This window comes from Aquarana catesbeiana, linkage group LG09 (assembly GCF_042186555.1).
Source record: "Aquarana catesbeiana isolate 2022-GZ linkage group LG09, ASM4218655v1, whole genome shotgun sequence".
In the NCBI taxonomy this organism is placed as follows: Eukaryota; Metazoa; Chordata; class Amphibia; order Anura; family Ranidae; genus Aquarana; species Aquarana catesbeiana.
This window is the reverse complement of record NC_133332.1, coordinates 209,639,660-209,653,825: the sequence shown is the minus strand read 5'-3', so window position 1 is coordinate 209,653,825 and position 14,166 is coordinate 209,639,660.

The window sequence follows — 14,166 nt, the reverse complement described above, 5'->3', positions numbered from 1 at the left end:
CGTTTTTCTACCGGTGTCTAGCTCTGCCGGACACTAAATATGGCTTCATCACTTGGTTATTATAATCTACGTGCCCCATATAAAAATTATAGTGGTGGACACAGAGAGACTTCTCAATGACACTAGATGCCGTGTTAATTTGGACCATCATGTCGGGGTGAATGGAAGACATGATAAATACATCCCGTTTGTCCTTCCACTTCACTGCGAGTAGTTCTTCATTGTGCAAGCAGGCTTTCTCCCCCTTTCTAAGTGGGGTGTTAACGATCTGTTGGGGAAAGCCCCTGCCCTGCGACTAGGTCACGTGGTGCCACAGTAGCCAATTTCTTTACGTGGAACTTCACTCTCCCAATTTTTTTTTTCTTTTTAATCCTCATGCTGCTAGCATTAGTAAACAGATAGGAAAGTATACCATGTTTACTTATTTTAAACTTGTATTTTTTTTACATTACTTCAGTTACTTCCTGGTTACATTATTTCAGTTACTTCCTGGTTTCATGCCTAGGCAAATTATGTCATACAGCTCAGGAGTCTTCAGGAGGGGAGGAGAGGAGGAGGGTTTCTCTCAGATAAGCACACTCTCCTGCATGCATGTGTGAGCTAGGGGCAGATGGATTCCAGAAAATAAATGCTACATGAATCATCTGCCCTTACTCAAGATGGCCATGGCTAGAAATGCTGGGGGGGGGGTTTCAAAGTGATCACAGTCACGGAGCTCCTGGGGGGCGCACACGTGCCCACAAGCCGCCTCTTAAAGGGCAATGTACAGGTACGTTAATCTGCCTGTACGTGCCCTTCTTCCGCAGTATATCTGCGTGATGCGGTCGGGAAGCGGTTAAATAATAAAAATGATTTTTGGTTTGTGGTGCTCAGATACAGTAAAGAGCCGTTTTAATGAAAAAATGTTGCATAAAAGTTGTCCACAAACAAATGGTACCCCTTACAGAATAAGGGTGACAACAAGTCCCACACTATCTTGCCACTGCTCCCCATGTAGTCCGGGCATCCAGGGGGCTCTAGGTGACTGTCTTTTCCCTTGTAAATTCAAAAACAATATATCTAGCCTGTTGCCCTCTCACAGAGCTTATACAGTTTGACCCCATATCTGGCATGGTTGCTGGGACAATGGCCCCTCTCTCCCCCACCTAGCACCAAAGCACCAATGCCCCCCTCTTCCCCACCTAGCACCAAAAGCACCAATGTCCCCCATCTCCCCCTACCTATCACCAATGTCCCCCCTCCCCAACCTAGCACCAAAGCACCAATGTCCCCCCTCTCCCCTACCATTGACCAGAGATTATAGGCATCATATTCTCCTGTTGACCAGTAATATAAGGGCCATTACAATGCATACTCATACCTCCCAACTTTTTCAGATGGGAACGAGGGACACATATCAGCAAAGTATGTAGGCATAGGACATACCCCATGCCACGCCCCCTTAAGGCTCGATTCACATCTTTGCATGTTGATTTTTAGCATTTCTGCAGTGCTTTTCCTGTGTTTTCCGTGGGTTTTCTTTACTGTGATTGTGCCGCGATTTTTTATGCTTTTTTTTCTTGGAAAATTTGTTGTTGGGCAGACTTTAAAACAAGAAATGCAAATTGCTGCAATATCACGGCAAAATCATCGTAAAAAACATGGTAAAAACGCACTATATGCTTTTCTGCAGCTTCTCCATTGAAATGTGTTGAATGATAAAAAGCAAAAAAGCACCATTTTGCTCTTAAAAACTCCCTGACCCTTTCCAAAAATGCAGAGGCACAAAAAATGTATTGCTGTGAACGTGTTCCATAGGAACCCATTTTAAAAAAATGTCTGCAAAAAGCATGAAATAACGCAATGGTGTGAATGGAGCCTTAAGGAGAATTGTACCAAAAAAAAGTTGGTTAAACGCATGAGTGCTTTTTTTTAACCACTACTATTTGTTTATATTGGCTTTTGAAACTACTGTATCCTGTGCGCAGTGTGCAACTAAAGCTAACTGCAGACAATTGCTGGTGTTCTCTTTCTAATAATACCTCAGGCAGGCAGCTGCAGTATTTTCAGTCAGTGTACTGTATCCTGTGCGCAGTGTGCAACTAAAGCTAACTGCAGACAATTGCTGGTGTTCTCTTTCTAAAAATACCTTAGGCAGGCAGCTGCAGTATTTTCAGTCAGTGTACTGTATCCTGTGCAGTGTGCAACTAAAGCTAACTGCAGACAATTGCTGGTGTTCTCTTTCTAATAATACCTCAGGAAGGCAGCTGCAGTATTTTCAGTCAGTGTACTGTATCCTGTGCAGTGTGCAACTAAAGCTAACTGCAGACAATTGCTGGTGTTCCCTTTCTATTAATACCTCAGGCAGGCAGCTGCAGTATTTTCAGTCAGTGTACTGTATCCTGTGCGCAGTGTGCAACTAAAGCTAACAGCAGACAATTGCTGGTGTTCTATTTCTAATAATACCGCAGGCAGGCAGCTGCAGTATTTTTAGTTAGTGTACTGTATCCTGTGCGCAGTGTGTAACTAAAGCTAACTGCAGACAATTGCTGGTGTTCTCTTTCTAATAATACCTCAGGCAGCCAGCTGCAGTATTTACAGTCAGTGTACTGTATCCTTTGCGCAGTGTGCAACTAAAGCTAACTGCAGACAATTGCTGGTGTTCTCTATCTAATAATACCTCAGGAAGGCAGCTGCAGTATTTTCAGTCAGTGTACTGTATCCTGTGCAGTGTGCAACTAAAGCTAACTACAGACAATTGCTGGTGTTCCCTTTCTATTAATACCTCAGGCAGGCAGCTGCAGTATTTTCAGTCAGTGTACTGTATCCTGTGCACAGTGTGCAACTAAAGCTAACTGCAGTCAATTGCTGGTGTTCTCTTTCTAATAATACCTCAGGCAGGCAGCTGCAGTATTTTCAGTCAGTGTACTGTATCCTGTGCGCAGTGTGCAACTAAAGCTAACTGCAGACAATTGCTGGTGTTCTCTTTCTAATAATACCTCAGGCAGGCAGCTGCAGTATTTTCAGTCAGTGTACTGTATCCTGTGCGCAGTGTGCAACTAAAACTAACTGCAGACAATTGCTGATGTTCTCTTTCTAATAATACTACAGGCAGGCAGGCGATTCAGCTAGCTGCAGTATAATCAGTATATATATATACAGCTTTGTGCAGCTACATCTCACTGCAGGCCATTCCTTGTGTACCTATTCCAATACATCAAAGACAGTATGTCTGGAAGGCAAACAAGGAGAGGCAGACAGTCACAGGCCAATAAAAGAGGGCAAGCAGGCTCTGTGTCTAGAGGCAACAGTGCTGGTCGTGGAAAAGGTGCATCCTCATCAGCACATGGCCGTGGGGCATGCTTGTCCTTTTTCTCGGCAGCTGGCCGCATTGAGCCACAACATGCCGAAGAGTTGGTAGAGTGGATGACCAAGCCGTCCTTATCCTCCTCATCCTCTGTCACCCAGGCTACCTTGGCTGCAATGCAGGTGCCAAAGCGGCCTATTCCTTGGACTCGAGGTCATCATCAGTTACTCCTTCCCTAGCCCCACTGAAGGAGTCCCCCGAACTGTTCGACCACAGTGTCGGGTACATGCTGTAGGAGGATGCGCAGCGTTTTGAAGGGTGATGGTACCCAGCTTGAGGAAGGCAGTAACGTGAGCCCAGAGAGAGGGGTTGCCCAAGAAGGACAACAAACTGGCAGCCATGTTCCCCCAGCTGCAGCATACTGCCAGGTTTGCTCCAGTGACGAGGAGGGAGGGGATGATGAGCTCACTGACTCTACGTGAGTGCCTGATAGGAGGGAGGAGGCACATCTCCAACGAGGCAGGATGCCCTCCAGGGGCCAGCTTAAGGGCAGCCAACCAACTGCATCACACCGCAGAGCTCCGCAAGTGCAGGGTGCTGGTGACTCCATGCGTTATTCCAAAAGTTCTTTGTTGTGGGCCTTAATCAGACATATGTCGAGCTCCCATGCACCCCATTGGCACCACTACCTAAAAGACCCACACCAAAGAAAAAGGCGGACCTCTCCTTGCTCCTACTCATCAGCTGGGATCTCCAACCCCACTATACCTTCAGTCCTCTCAGAAACCTGCACTGAGAGGACTGAAGGTGTAGAATTAGGTGTGCCACTGCCAAGTACTTGCGGGCAATCTGCTATCGGTACACCAATGTCCGATTCTAACAGGCAGATTTCCCTACCTCAGTTGCTCCACCGGCGAAAGAAGTTCACTCCCAGCCATCCACATGCCCAGCGGTTGAATGCTAGCTTGGCTAAATTTCTAGCACTTCAACTGCTGTCTTTTCAGTTGGTAGACTCTGCCCCCTTCCGTGAGTTTGTGGAATGTGCGGTGTGTGCAAATGTGGAGTGCAAATGTGGAGTTTGTGGAATGTACAGGACAGGGTGCAGTAGTGTTGGAGGTTGTTCCGCCACCATGCCTAGTGGTGATTCTGCCACACCTCTCTCCTCCACCCCCTCCTCTTCTTCTTCCTCCATGGCCTCTTCCTGTGCTGATTTGTCTTCGGAACCAGCGGTGCTCCGTAGGCGTTTAAGGGGCTACGCAAGCATGCAGGCAAAAAGATGCCACGCGGTGCTTGAGCTGGTGTGCTTGGGGGACAGGAGCCACACTGGGGCAGAGATTCTGTCAGCTCTGCAGGGGCAGGCTCAGAGGTGGTTGAAGCCACACCAGCTTAAGGCAGGAATGGTGGTTTGCGACAATGGCACCAACCTCCTCTCCGCCCTCTGACAGGGACAACTGACCCATGTGCCCTGTTTGGCTCACGTCGTTAACTTGGTGGTGCAGCGGTTCTTGGGCAGGTATCCGGGCTTACAGGATGTCCTGAGGCAGGCCAGGAAAGTCTGTGTGCATTTCCGCCGGTCATATAATGCCAGTGCTCAGCTGGCTGACCTCCAAAAGGAATTTAACCTGCCTAAGAACTGCCTCATCTGTGACATGCCCACCAGGTGGAACTCAACGTTGGCCATGCTGCAGCGGCTGCACACGCAGCAGATGGCCATCAATGAGTACATGTGCGATTATGGTAGCAGGACAGGGTCAGGGGAGCTTGGTATTTTTTCCCCAAGCCAGTGGGCCATGATCAGGGATGCATGCACTGTCCTGTCACCATTTGAGGAGGCTATGAGTGACACTGTCCCTCTTGTCCACCTGTTGGAGCACACGCTGCATGGAATAATGGACAAGGCACTTGAGGCAGAACAGAGGCAGGAAGAGGAGGACTTCCTTACCTCTCAAGGCCCCCTTTATCCAGACAGTGTTCCTGCGTGCCCGCCGATCACACAGGAAGAGGATGAGGAGGAGGATTGTGTCAGCATGGAGGTGGGGCCTAGCACTCAGCATCAGCATCAGTCTTCAAGGGATCATTTACAGTCTGAAGAAACCCATGGACTTGTACGTGGCTGGGAGGAGGTGGCTGCGGATCATGCCGTCCTTAGTGACCCAGAGAACTGTGGACCGAATGCTTCAGCAAACCTGCATGGCCTCCCTGATCCTGCAAAGCCTGCGGAAGGATTCTCGTATTCGTGGTATCAAAGAGAGGGATCATTACTGGCTGGCAACCCTCCTTGATCCATGTTACAAGGGTAAGGTTGCAGACCTTATCTCGCAGTAGCAGAGGGAGCAGAGAATGAAACATCTTCGGGAGGCCTTGCAGAAAGGTTTGTGCAACGCGTTTCCAGAGCCTGGGAGGTTACAATTTCCTGGTCCTCCTGGACAACGTGTTGCTGAGGCTTCGGTCAGTCACAGAAGGAGCGGTGGAGAAGGTGGCCGTCTGACCGATGCATTCAGACAATTTTTTAGTCCACAGCCCCAAGGTATGATCGGTTCCAGCAACCATCGCCAGCGTCTGATTCACATGGTGCAGGAATACCTAGGGGCAAGATCAGACTTGGACACCTTTCCCACCGAAAATCCTCTGGGTTACTGGGTCTTGAAGATGGATCACTGGCCAGAGCTTGCACAATATGCAATTGAGCTACTGGTCTATCTTGCATCCAGCATTCTTTCGGAACGCACATTCAGTGCTGCTGGAGGCTTTGTAACTGATCACAGGGTGTGCCTGTCCACCAAATCGGTCGATCGGCTGACCTTCATAAAAATGAATCTGTCTTGCATCACCACCAGCTACCAAGCACCTGATGCTGATGTAACTGAATATTTTTTTTTTTTAATGTGAGATCCCTTCAAGACTGCCTATGCTGATTGTCTATCCTGTTATGCTGAGTGACAATCTTCTTCCTTCTCAATGTTCATGCTGATAGCTTGTAAGAACATTTTTGGTTCTGGGCACCGCCACCAGTGGCTAAGGCCCAATTTTTCTGCCCCTGTTTAACAGGGGCGTGTAATTACAATTTTTGATGCAATACTTTGCAGCAGGGCTCATTCCTGCACTCCAACTAGAGTATCTGTGAGGGGTTGCAGTGTTGTGGCACCAGTGCCCAAGGCCCAATTTTTCTGCCCCTGTTTAACAGGGGCGTGCAATTACAATTTTTGATGCAATACTTTGCAGCAGGGCTCATTCCTGCGCTCCAACTAGAGTATCTGTGAGGGGTTGCAGTGTTGTGGAACCAGCACCTGTGCCTTAGGCACAATTTTTCAGCCCCTGTTTAACAGGGGCATGTAATTACAATTCTTGATCTAATATTTCACAGCAGGGCCGGTTCCTGCGCCCACCAAGAGTAACTGTGAGGCCTTACAGTGTTGTGGAAACACCACCACACCATCCACCACCAAAGGCCCAATTTTTCTGACCCTGTTCAACAGGGGCATGTAATTACTATTCTTGATCTAATATTTAACAGCAGGGCCCGTTCCTGCGCCCACCAAGAGTAACTTTGAGGGCTTACAGTGTAATGGCTACATCAACACCTAAGGCCCAAATTTCTGCGTATATAGGGCAGGCCCCTACTTTCAAGCATCCAACTTACAAACAACTCCTACTTGCAAACGGAAGGAGATAACAGGAAGTGAGAGGAAATCTACCCCTAGGAAGGGAAATTCTGTCCTGTAAGAGTTCCTTGTTTCACTAAAATCTTCAAATTTTCAAAATCCAATTGTCATTAGGACAGAAAGTGAGGTGAACAGGTGCACAGACAGCAAAACAAATGTTACAGGGGTGATAATCCTTCCCTATGTTTTCCAAAAAGCTTAAAAATAGATTTTTTTGGCTGGAGCTACACGTAAATAATGTACCAGTTCAAAATTACAAACAGATTCTACTTAAGAACAAACCTACAGTCCCTGTCTTGTTTGCACCGCCTGTATACTGCTGTTCAGAGTATATAGGACCTGGGGGCCCAACGCCTTTCCTTTTTTTTATTTGGGTGCGGGGTTCCCCTTAATATCCATACAAGACCCAAAGGGGCTGGTAATGGGCTGGGGGGGGGGGGTTCTCAATGATTTTCATTCATATTGCCGGGACCAGACATGACATTAAAGCCACAAGCAGTTTTAAATGACTTTTTTCCTTTAGAAATGACATTTTGAGCAGGGACTGTTCTAAACACAGGCCACCTTACAGGCATACTATAGACACCCCCCAGGCACGATATTTAAAGGAATATTTCACTTTTATTTTTTCACTTTAAGCATCATTAAAATCACTGCTCCAGAAAAAACTGCCGTTTTTAAAACTTTTTTTTGCATTGATACATGTCCCCTGGGGCAGGACCCGGGTCCCCAAACCCTTTTTAGGACAATAACTTGCATATTGGCCTTTAAAATTCACACTTTTGAATTCTCACGTTCGAGTCCCATAGACTTTAACGGGGTTCAAAAGTTCGCATGAACTTTCGGTCCGTTCGAATGTTCTGATGCGAACCGAACCGGGGGGTGTTCGGCTCATTCCTACTCCTCACCAAAGTGTTTATTGTCTCTACAATTGCTGGTCACTGAGTAGTTACTATTTTAATGAATTTACATGGTACCGAATAAGTCCGTGCAGAATAGGAAATGTACAGGGAAGTGTACAGAATGAGGCAGTGCAGAATGGGAAATTTACAGTGTAGTGTACAGAATGAGGCAGTGCAGAATAGGAAATGTATAGCACAGTGTACAGACTGAGGCAGTGTGGAAAAGGGAATGTACAGCAGAGTGTACAGAATGATAGGAAATGTACATTGCAGTGTACAGAATGAGGCAGTGCAAAATAAGAAATGTACAACGCAGTGAACAGAATGAGGCAGTGCGGAATAGGAAAAGTACAGTGCAGTGTACGGAATGAGGCAGTGCAGAATAGAAAATGTACAGCGCAGTGTACAGAATGAGGCAGTGCAGAATAGGAAATGTACAGCACAGTGTACAGAATGAGGCAGTGCGGAATAGAAAAAGTACAGTACAGTGTACAGAATAAGGCAGTGCGGAATAGGAAATGTACAGCGCAGAGTACAGAATGAGGCAGTGCAGAATAGGAAATGTACAGCGCAGTGTACAGAATGAGGCAGTGCAGAATAGGAAAAGTACAGCACAGTGTACAGAATGAAGCAGTGCAGAATAGGAAGAGTACAGCGCTGTGTACGGAATGAGGCAGTGCAGAATAGGAAATGTACAGCGCAGTGTATAGAATGAGGCAGTGCGGAATAGGAAAAGTACAGTACAGTACAGTGTACAGAATGAGGCAGTGCAGAATAGGAAATGTGCAGCGGAGTGTACAGAATGAAGCAGTGCGAAATAGGAAATGTACAGCGCAGTGTACAGAATGAAGCAGTGCGGAATAGGAAATGTACAGCGCAGTGTACAGAATGAGGCAGTGAGGAATAGGCTATGCTGCAAAAAGTACTGTACAGTGCAGTGTACAGTACTTTTTGCAGCATAGCCTATTTCCTGTTCTGCACTGACTCATTCTGTACTGTACATGTAAATTGCCTCAGACTCTATAAAACTGCACCCTTTTAGGCCATAGCCAATATTCAGGGCAATGAAAGCCATGCCCACTCCTTGTCATTTTCTTTTTCTCAGTCAAAGGGGTCCAACTGAGAATCTTGCACACAGACCCACTGAATTTAGAAAATGCCCCTGGGTTAAAGAGGAAGTAAACTTCCATCATTAAGTTTTTCCTATAGGTAAGCCTATAATAAGGCTTACCTATAGGTAGTGTAAATATCTCCTAAACATTCACCGTTTATCATGATATCAGACTGTGGTAAAAAAAAAAAAAAAAAAAAAAACTACCAGTGACATGTTTGGGCAAAGTGGGAGGCGACTGTGCACCGCGTTGCTTCAAACGTGTCTGCGTATGTCACATAGAACTACATGTAGCAAACCCCCGCAGGAGCTGCTTTTGATAGTTGGTTTATTCCGTTGCCCTGCATCTCAACCCCAAAGAACTGTCCCAGCCCCTCTGGCACAACTAGCAAGGTGGTAAATAGAATAACCTGATAATAATACACAACGCAGTACTGTACTTCAAGTTTACTTGGAGTAGAACAAAGTTTAGATTAACATTAGTCAGCCAAGAGCTGTGTAAATAGCCAGGACTTGGTTGAAACATTAAGAAAAAAAAACAGTCAGTAACACTATGCAACAAATAAAAGGGTAAATAACAATATACACAGGTTAAGTAGGTTCCCCTAAACACGCTATTGATGTGTGACAAATACTATGGCTAAAGGGGAACCCCAGGCCGGCCTATAACACTTCCAATACACACAAGGAAGGGATTCTTAATAACTACGGCGTGTCCCCTTTAAGAGTTACCTCAGTACTGTACCCTGAGCAAAGATTTGCATTTAGTCTCTTCACCGGCATGTAGGAGCTCTGTGGATAAAAGGTCTCTCAACATAGCAGAGTGGTGAGGAGGAATGTAAGTAGCTGGTGCTGTGATGTGTTCCAGATAACAGGGCCTGTACATAGCATTCAAGTGTGGTATCCTATTGAAATGCAATAAGTTCCTGGGCAAAGCCCTCTCACCAATGCTTTACATAGTTAGCGGTCCTCCACAGAGCGATCCATCGACTCTCCTGGTTGCAGGTGTGTCACAATGGCGTCCTGTCTTTTAGCTGTTAAAACGGCCTCCCTTGTGAATGTTCTCCGCGGCTGCAGAGCGTCTTGCTGGAGCATGCAGGTTCTGTTCCTCTGGACTGGGCTGCAGACTGTGTGTCACTGGGTAAGCTGCAATCCCCCTCTCACACACAGCAACAGAGCGGTTCCTCCTCTCATGGGATCCAGGAAACAAGAGGCCTTGGCTAGTCCATCCCTGCCTTTTATAGTCTTTTCCACAATCCATCTTTCTCTAAGCGATGCATCCTGGGATTTGTGGTCTAGTGTCTTAAACAGTCAATCAGCTTGCCTTGTGTTATGACTTCATATCCCACACTTCTCTGCTGCTGATTCCTGGTGATTGGCTGTCAGTCTCCACCAATAGGGAAGCTAAAGAGCAAGCAGTTCTGTGTGTGTGTGACAAAAGAGGAAGGGGGTGAAAAAGCCCATGCAGCTGCTAGCAGGCAGCTCTCCCCTCATGGATTGAATCAGTCTGAAGAGGTACCTGCTTCACACTCCCCCACCAAAGAACCTTTGGTCCCCAAATGAAGTAAAAAGTCTGTGACCTATTACATGCTTTTTATATACAAGCGGAGAAAGCAAGTTAGTGTACACAGGAATTCAGACAGTTTGCATTTTCATAATTAGAACCTAAACTCAAACAGCTCATATCATCACACAGAGTTGACAGATGAACCTCCCACCAATTGTCATGAGAGGGGAGGTTGTTCTGCCTACAGGCCACCTTAATTGGAATGGCCCAGCTAGATGTGCCAGGGGGTGAGTTGGGGTTGTCCTCCACTAAATGTGTGGTGGAAGGACCAGGCGCCTCAAAAGTCCTTTTGGAGGTGAAAACAGTTTCCTCAGAGCTTTCACTCAGCAAATCATAAGTCAGTCTCTTGGGTGGGTGAATAGCTCTATGCTCTCTCTGTTCTTTGGCCCCTGGCGTTACAGGCGCACTGGACTTGGCTTTGTCCACAGCTTCTTCTTCTTCCTGTATATCAGCCTCAGCTCCCTCTACATGGAATGATTGGAAATCTTCGGGATCTTCTGTCAGCAGGGAAGATTGAGTGTCTTTCAATTCTTCAGAGGGTGGACTTTGAGGCACAAACTCCGGAGCCTCTGGTCTGAGAGTTCCAGTGTCCATTACTTTAGGAGGAGACGAAGTGGGGGTTGCAGACCCTGGCATTTGAGGTGGCCACAACCAGTCTATACCTATCTCTTCATCTTCGCTGTCCTCATTGTCTACAGCGGGGGGGTACAGACTGAGATCTGGTGACCGGTTGGGATCCCTGAGAAGTCGTGGGTGTGGACTGTAAATCGAGCTGTGGTGGCAAACGAACTGCTTCTGATAGGGGCAGTAGGTGGTTGCGGTGCCAAGTCTTCAGCGGGCTTGTGCTCCCCTCTGGTCTGATTTGATACTCTGGGACTCCTGGCAGCTGCTTGCAAATGACATAGAGCTGCGACTTCCAGCAGTCAGCCAACTTATGCTTTCCAGGGACACCCAGATTCCTCAGCAGCACCCTGTCACCAGGTTGAAAATCCTGCACTCGTACTCTGAGGTCAAAGTTCCTTTTATTCCTTTGTCCTCGAGCATCTGAGGTAGCTTGAGCCTTGTCATAGGCAGTCTTCAGACTTTTTCGCAGGCGGTCTACATACCCTCTGTGGGAGGCTGCTGTGCAGAACTATGATCTAAGGACGCGCCAAAGGCCAAGTCTACTGGCAACCGGGCCTCCCGCCCAAACATTAGATGATAAGGGGAGTATTCCCTGGCATCGTTTGTGGTGCTGTTATAAGCGTGCACAATAGCAACTACATGCTTGCTCCAGTGCTGCTTTTTCTCTGAATTCAAGGTCCCAAGCATATCCAGGAGGGTTCGGTTGAACCTCTCTGGCTGAGGATCTCCTTGAGGATGATATGGAGTGGTTCGGGACTTCTTAATGCCCAACAAGTCTAAAAGTCTCTTGATGAGGCTACTTTCGAAATCTCTCCCTTGGTCAGAGTGGATATGGGGCAGGCCATAATGTACAAAGAACTTCTCCACTAAGATCTTGGCCACCGTGGATGCTTATTGATCCTTTGTGGGAAATGCCTGGGCATACCTAGTGAAGTGGTCAGTCACTACCAGGATATTTCCCTGTCCACTCAGATCAGGCTCCAAGCACAGAAAGTCAATGCACACCAGCTCCATGGGTCCCTGACTCTGAAGATGACCCATTAGGGCGGCTCAGTGAGGCAAAGTTTTCCTTTGGATACATCTGATGCAGAAGTGGCAATAGCCCTCGACTTCAGCCTGCATGAAGGGCCAGTAGAATCGGTCCCTCACCAGGTGGAACATCCTCTCGGGCCCTAGGTGGCCATGGTTGTTGTGAAGAGAGGTTAATATTGTCTCCCTGTGTTTTTCCGATAGAAATAACTGCCATTTTTCTTTGAGCTCATTAGAGGGGCCCCTTCGGTAGACCACCCCTTGATGCAACTGCAACTGGTCCCACTCTCGGTGCAGGAGACAGGCTTCCTTCGGGGAGGCAGTGAGGGGCATGTCAGGTCGTTGGTTCTCCAAGGCCTTCAATGCCAACTGATCCTTTCGCAAGTCCTTCTTAGAAAGTTTTGGCAGACCTTCATCTCCAACTTGGGTGACATTGTAGTAACATTTGGGAACACCAATAGCTGAAACTCCAATGTCTTCGGCCCTGGACCCTCCTCCAGCTTGGTGTTTTGCTCCTTGACACAAGGCTCCTAACCCTTCAGGTGTCAGCCGGGCCCATTCTTCTGGAGGGTCACTAGAGCAATGGGGCCTTCTTGACAGAGCATCTGCGTCTTTGTTCCCGACCCCTGGTCGATACTTCAGGCTGAAAGTAAACCCTGATAGGACAGCCAACCATCTGTGACCTGTGGCGTCCAACTTAGCAGTGGTGAGGATGTAGGTGAGAGGATTATTGTCGGTCTTAATCATGAACTCCGTATAGATAATTCCTCAGTTTATCCACTACTGCCCACTTCAAGGCCAAAAACTCGAGTTTGTGTGTGGGATAGTTCTTCTCGGTGGGTGCCAAGCTCCGACTCACATAGGCGACTGGCCGCAAGTGGCCATTGTGTTCTTGATATAGCACCCCGCCTAGCCCATCTCAACTGGCATCAACATGTAGTTCATATGGCTTGGTTGTATCTGCATAGGCCAGGACTGGAGCCGTTGTTAGGCTCCGCTTCAGTTGCCTAAAGGCCTCTTCACATTGGGTCGTCCACTGTTCCTGAATGGACTCTCTGGGTTTTCTGGGCCCTCCAGCTGGTCTAACTGGCTTCCTTGGGTCATCTTCTTCCTCCCCATTTTTCAGTAGCTCATTGAGTGGGTGGGCCATCTTAGAGAATCCCTCAACGAATCTTCTGTAATAGGAGCAGAATCCCAGAAATGACCTGAGTTCAGTCACATTAGTGGCTTCGGCCAGGAGGTGACAGCTTCCAGCTTCTGGGGGTCTGTGGCCACTCCGTCGGCAGATACGATATGACCAAGGTAGTTGACCAATGGTTGATAAAACTGGCACTTTTCCAGGGACGGCTTCAACCCCTCATCATAAAGTCTTTTTAGGACCTTCTCCAGACGCTCTTTGTGCTCTTCTAAGGTCTTCCCAAAGATGATGATGTCATCTAAGTACACCAACACCTCTATTAAGTTCATGTCCCCTACGGTCTTTTCCGTGAGTCTTTGGAAAGTAGCTGGGGCACCGGACAAACCCTGAGGCATGCGATCGAACTCAAAGAACCCCATTGGGATAATAAAGGCGCTCTTCTCCCTGTCCTCGGGATGCATGAGGATTTGATAGTACCCGCTCTTCAGGTCCAGTACGCTGAACCACTTGGCTCCTGACAGACTCTGCAGAGCGTCTTCTATCCGTGGGGTGGTGTACTGGTCGGGAATGGTTCTCCTGTTCAGCGTTCTGTAGTCGATACAAAGCCTCAGTGACCCATTTTTTTTTCGGACCACCACTATTGGGGAAGCGTATGGACTCTCGGATGATACCAGCTCTCTTCAATTCTGTCAATTGTTCAGGCAGGTCTTCCAAGTCCCCTAGAGGAATCCGTCATACTCTCTCTCTGAACGGCTTGTCTTCTTGTAGACGGATCCGGTGTTTGGCGCTCTTTGTATACCTCACATCGAATTCACTCTTGGAGAATGCGGCCTGCCATCTCAAGAGC